Below are 6,025 nucleotides of genomic sequence, written 5' to 3'. Positions count from 1 at the left end.
GAAGGTGAGTTGTTATTGACTTATTATTGTTTATTATGTCTATAGGGGGGGGTGGCACGGCGGTCGAGTGGTTAGCACGCAGACCTCACAGATAGGAGACCAGGGTTCAATTCCACCCTCGGCCATCTCTGTGTGGAGTTTGCATGTTCTCCGTGGGTTTTCTCCGGGTACTCCGGTTTCCTCCCACATTCCAAAAACATGCTAGGTTAATTGGCGACTCCAAATTGTCCATAGGTATGAATGTGAGTGTGAATGGTTGTTTGTCTATATGTGCCCTGTGATTGGCTGGCGACCAGTCCAGGGTGTACCCCGCCTCTCGCCCGAAGACAGCTGGGATAGGCTCCAGCACCGCCGCGACCCTCGTGAGGAAAAAGCGGAAGAAAATGAATGAATGTCTATAGGGGTGCTATGTCATGTATACAGGGCTCTAATAAGGTCATAAATGGTTTTCTTGTGTTCCAACTATGAAAATATTCAATTTATTAATCCTTAATTTATTATCCTACATCCATTTTCTATGCCGGTTATCCTCACTGGGGTCATGGGTATGCTGGAGCCTATCCCAGCTGTCTTTGGGTGAGAGGCAGGCTACACCCTGGACTGTTGGCCAGCCAATCACAGGGCACATATAGACAAACAACCATTCACACTCACATTCATACCTATGGACAATTTGGAGTCGCATAATTTGGGGATTTGGGAGGAAACCGGAGTACCCGGAAAAAAAACCCACGCATGCACGGGAACGACATGCAAACTCCACACAGAAATGCCCAGGTCTTCCAGACTGGGACCAATTAAACCAAATAAACAGGGTATGACTTTATATCAGTCTGCAAGTAGCCATCTTTTTTTAAAACAATATACACCCCACCAACCTTGTCGTCGAGGAATGTACTGATGCCTGAGCATCAGCGTGTGTTTGTGGGGTTGGCTTGGGGGGGCTGGTGGGTAAAGGGGGGGTCTGAGCATTACCAAGGCAACAGCCCGAGTTATGTAACATCGTACGGTGTTGTGAAAACAAAGCATCCAGCAACGTGTACCCCCACAGCATGTATGCAAACAGAAAAAATTGGCTGGAAACGCAGCAGCTTAATTTCACAGTCGCTGTTGTCATTAATTAACACAAGCATTCTTTATGAATATGAATCACACCAAGTACAGCGAGCGTTATTGCTTCATAATTCACCTTCTCTAATCAGAAATGCCAACTCTAACTGAACAACAATTTGGATCCGCTTACTGCAGAGGCTGTTCCCTCTTCTTTGTTTATATTTACATAAGGTGTTCATCATCACCGGTCCTGAGGAAACATGCTGATGATGATAGGATACTGCATCATAAATATAAAAATATGTGGGAATTAGGACACAAAAGTACCCGATTCCTCGTGAACATTGCATAGAAAAACATGATCACAAGTGCTGTCCCTTCACACAAGAGGCTTTTTGTTCTGCTGGGCAGCTGTGCTTATGTTCTTTAAGATATTATTAGCATGACTGTCATTCAGTCACTGAAAAAGTCCCCCTTCTTATCCAGGTTTGGGACAGATGACTTTTTGATCAGGAAAATCATAAGATCATCCGAAATATTTGTAGCTCACAGATGAAACCCGTAGAAGGGCAATGGAAGAGACACATAATTCCAATGTAAACAACAGCATGGAAAAACAACAGTAAGAAGATAACATTTTATTTCACCAAACTGAGACCTTGGCAGTCCCGGGGATGAAATGCACGCAGTATTGGGTAACTACTCTTTTAGAAAAGCACACACTATACTTAAAGACCTTACACTGATTGGGCCAAAATCTATCGTACACCATACCAGCAGCCGCAGATCCTTTAAACAGTCTCATTATCCAGCCATTTTCTGTAACTCTGTTCAGCGTTTATGAGTAGCTGGAGGCTAGTCCGGCTCGATGCATCCTGCAGTGGTTAGTCAGTCAAGGACAATTGTCCCAAATTTTCTGGAAAATACACACACACACAAAACCTCAGTTTAGCGAACGCCAAAGGAGTATGTATCTTGTGTGATTTGCTATTTTGTTTTTTTTTGTTTTGTTTTGCAAAAACAGGCATATAGCAGCATATATGGTGTATATCTTCAGGGAGGAACTAAATTTGAAACACTTCTATGCTAGGACTACGTTAAAAAGCCATAGCATTTCAGTATGTGGAATCAAACTATGGAATGGATTGAGTAAGGACCTCAAACAATGCACAACGATGAGCCAATTCAAGAAACAATACAAGCAGTTGATGTTTGCTAAATACAAGGATGAAGAGTCTTGAACCAGTCATGATGTGCTATATATATCACTATATTGATACTTACTATGGTACCCATTATGTCATTGGATGGTCATATCACCTTGTACTTCGGTACAAGGTGCATTATTTAAAAAAAAAAAAAAACTTAAAAAATGTATTATGGAAAGCAGGAAGTGAACAAATGTAACAGTTACTGATTGTAAAAGTACCAGATGGAGGGGTAGGATTTAATAAGCTTTGCTTCTTCCTACTCCTTTTGGACATGTGGAACTGTGAACTGATTATGTGATGCATTCAATTGTAATCTGATCCATGTTCAATAAAACCATTACCTTATAAACATGGAAGCTATCAAATGATTAGACTCTCATCTTTCATCAGGAAGAAAAACTTTCTTTCTATCTTCTTCCGTTCTTTAGCAAACAGCAGTAGAACATTGGTGAGTTTCAGGAAAATATCGGCTCCCAACAAAACAACAAAGGGAGAAAAACAGCTTTTTTGTGAAAAGACACATGTCAAGCCTAACTTTTGCTATGACACAATTTTACATAAAGGACACAAAAATATAGATTTACTTACAGATGAGTGACAACAATACATGTTTTGCTAGCAATTCACGTCGAGAACACTTGCATGTGACACCGGCAACCATGTACAAACACAGCAATGATTGCAGGTGAAGACAGTGACTTATACACAACAATAATAACATTCACTAATATTGTATTGTGAGGGGTAGATATAGATGTAGACAACATATACCGCATAAGTCAGTTATGAATTAGCATTGCATAAGGCTGGCTACTATTGAGCATGTTATGGAGCTTTTCTTCTTTTTACACATATAACCTTTACATTACGCCTTCATTATTTCAGTTTTTGAAACTTGAAAAAAATTGCTTTTTAAATGTGCAGAACCTCTGCATCAACCGTTGTCATCTAATATTATTTTATACGATACGAGTCAGATGTATAAAGTCACTGACATCCCTTATTATGTCTGAGAGTGCAAAGACAACCTTGCTCCTAAAAATGAAAATAATCAACTATCTCTGTTATTCAAATGAGCTACTTGAAGCAGGTGAGTCATAAAGTGAACGGTGAGCCAGGAGTCCCACTCTGCAGGCTGCAGGAAGGCAAAAATATGACAGTGGGTGGCTGTCGTACAATGACTTATTAATGGTAATGCCTCACTCGCCACATTGCTGCTTTGAAATGCTTTAAGACTATAAAAATGGATAAAATCATCTTTATTTCTCCAGTGTTTTGAACCTAATTATCTACAGTGGGGTTTTTTGTTTGTTTTTTTTCGATGGATAATCCTAATTTTCCATAGCAACATGCTAAATTATACTTCCACAAATAATAATATTACAAAAATTGTGTATTTTTGCGTTAATATTCAACTCTATGCGACTGATTTATTTTTTTTTAATATGACTTTTTGGAGTTAGAATATTTTTTTTTTCTGTTAATATTTTGACTTTACTCTCACAAAATTACAGCTGGTTTTCAATTTTGTTCCATTTTGCCGTTTTCTTTCTATCCTCATGTAAATTTTCTTCTCATAAGTATGATATATTCCCATTATATTTTGAGACGATAATAATGGCTAAAATCAACTTTATTTCTCCAATGTTTTGAACCAAATTATCTTCAGTGGGTTTTTTTTTGTTTTTTCGATGGATAATCCCAATTTTCCGTAGCAACATGCTAAATTATTCTTCCACAAATAATAATATTACAAAAAAAATTTATTTTTGGGTTAATATTCAACTCTATGCTACTGATTTATTTTTTTATATGACTTTTTGAGTTAGAATATAACTTTTTTCTGTTAATATTTTGACTTTATTCTCACAAACTGACAGCTATTTTTCAATTTTTTCCATTTTGCCATTTTCTTTCTATTCCCTCTTGTAAATTTTCTTCTCATAAGTATGATAGTCAGTTTTGGTATTCTCATGATATTTTCACTTTATTTTTGTAACATTCTAATTTTTCTGCAAACTAATTTTCAGAAAAAAGGACAACTTTATTGATTGTTTTGTATCTCTCTATTTTTTCTTTCTCTTCTCTTAATATTCTAAAAACAGTTTGACTTCATTATTTTAGGGATGGTCCAATCAGGGTTTTATGCTGTTAATTCCCATCATACCTGAGTAAGATCGTCCGATTTTTCAATGTATTTATTTATAATGACTGCAGTTGGCCTGGTCTACCATTAGACAATTCCAATGGCCCCTGTCACATAGGTAATAATTAAAAATGAACTTTCGGGCGGATAGCCTGGCGTAGCTAATGATGTGTGTGTCTGTGTCACCACAAGCAACTCGAAGGAACTTGTGGTGCTTAAGTAAAAGATATATTTTATATATACACTACACATTTTTCTAAGAGGCCGTACTCACAGCTCAATAAAAATAGCCTGACCTTTCTGGTTCTGTGACGTGTCATAGCTGAGCCAGCTCATGGCGGCCATAAACCAATAGGAATACATGCAGAATATGAAAATAAAAACATGACGTCATGGTGCTAAGGAGAGTGGCACAGTGGTGCAGTGTTCAATACTGGACTGCATGTTCTCCCACCGTGTCAGTCAGGTTAATTAGGAGTGTAAAATTATATATTTTTTGTGCTTAATCTATGAGAACTGTAATAAATTATAGTCCAGAGCCTCCAATTTGCTGCAGTGGTCCGTTTTCTTGTTGCCCTCAGTCTCCTCTTGAATAAAATGTGTGTCCTTCCTGCAGTAGGTTTCCTGTTATTATCTTAAAGTGGAAAACCTACCACCACAAATGGAAGTGAATAAAATAAAGATAATCATGATTATAGTCTCTTCATTTACTCTACCATACTTGGTTGACACCAACATTTGTAGTTTCGCCCTTGGTCCTACATAGTCCAGTATAGAGTTTGCGTTGTACAAAAATGGCGGAATAATACTTGCACAACGTAGGCATGTATTTTTGTATTAAGCACTTTTTTTTAAACGATAATGGTCGTTTATAGCACCATCGACAAGGCCCAGACAACCCAAGCAGAAAGGATTGCTGCTGTGTCCCTGCTGCCGGGAGGTTAGTGCATGGGAAAGCCCGGGCGGTGGTGGCGGAGGGGCACAACGTGACCTGACAACAAGGAACCTCCGGGAAAACCGTCAATCCTAAACTATGCAGCGAGGAGAGAGAGAGTAGGGCACCGGTAAGGGGGGTTCACGTTTAACGACGTGGCTTTGTGTCTCTTTCCTGGAGTGTAAATACGAGTAAAAATGCCTCATGTGTGACATTTTGTTTTGTTTGTGTTTCATAAAGGCGGACAAAAACGAGAGCGAATTTTATTTCCGGCGAATGAGCGGAAGGACACGAGATGCTACGGCTGTCGTGAGCCCCCTAAAGGATTATGAGGGCCCCTTGTGGCTGGGAGGCGGAGACGGGACCCCCGGTGACGTCAGTGGGCCTGTCTGTTTCCTGCAATAGAAAGTCAGAGAGAAGGTGAAGGCAGAAAACTGGAGCTGAACCCCCCTTTTTCGTCGCTTTAAAGGTGCGTTTGTTAGCTAAACAATTCCCGTGAGTATGAAGAAGCAACCTCGGGGTGTTCGTGTTGTGTTTTGCTGTGTGTGTGTTTTCCCTGGAAAGACGCGGGGTGGTTTTAGTCAGCGGTGTTACAGGTCGCTTGTAGGCGTGTGGACTCAAATAAGGCTCAACTTTCCCCTTTTCATTGTTTCGTTGCTCCCCCCTCAGCTGTAGGTAAGA

The 6,025-nt window shown here is 39.5% G+C and overlaps 1 protein-coding gene across 2 annotated transcripts in view; it reads left to right on the top strand.

Annotated features, from left to right (window-relative positions):
- Positions 1 to 5,645: 5,645 nt before the first annotated feature.
- Positions 5,646 to 6,025, top strand: part of hivep1 (HIVEP zinc finger 1) — a 57,089-nt gene continuing 56,709 nt past the window's right edge. The window contains exon 1 of one of the 2 annotated variants that reach the window (XM_058046203.1): positions 5,646 to 5,813. The gene's annotated coding sequence lies outside the window, so the exon portion shown is untranslated. Of the gene's footprint in view, positions 6,020 to 6,025 lie in introns of both variants that reach the window. The other variant, XM_058046205.1, reaches the window with a different exon arrangement.

This window comes from Doryrhamphus excisus, chromosome 14 (genome assembly GCF_030265055.1).
Source record: "Doryrhamphus excisus isolate RoL2022-K1 chromosome 14, RoL_Dexc_1.0, whole genome shotgun sequence".
Lineage (NCBI taxonomy): Eukaryota > Metazoa > Chordata > Actinopteri > Syngnathiformes > Syngnathidae > Doryrhamphus > Doryrhamphus excisus.
The sequence above is the reverse complement of the archived record's forward strand: the minus strand, read 5'-3'. Positions and strand labels throughout refer to the sequence as shown.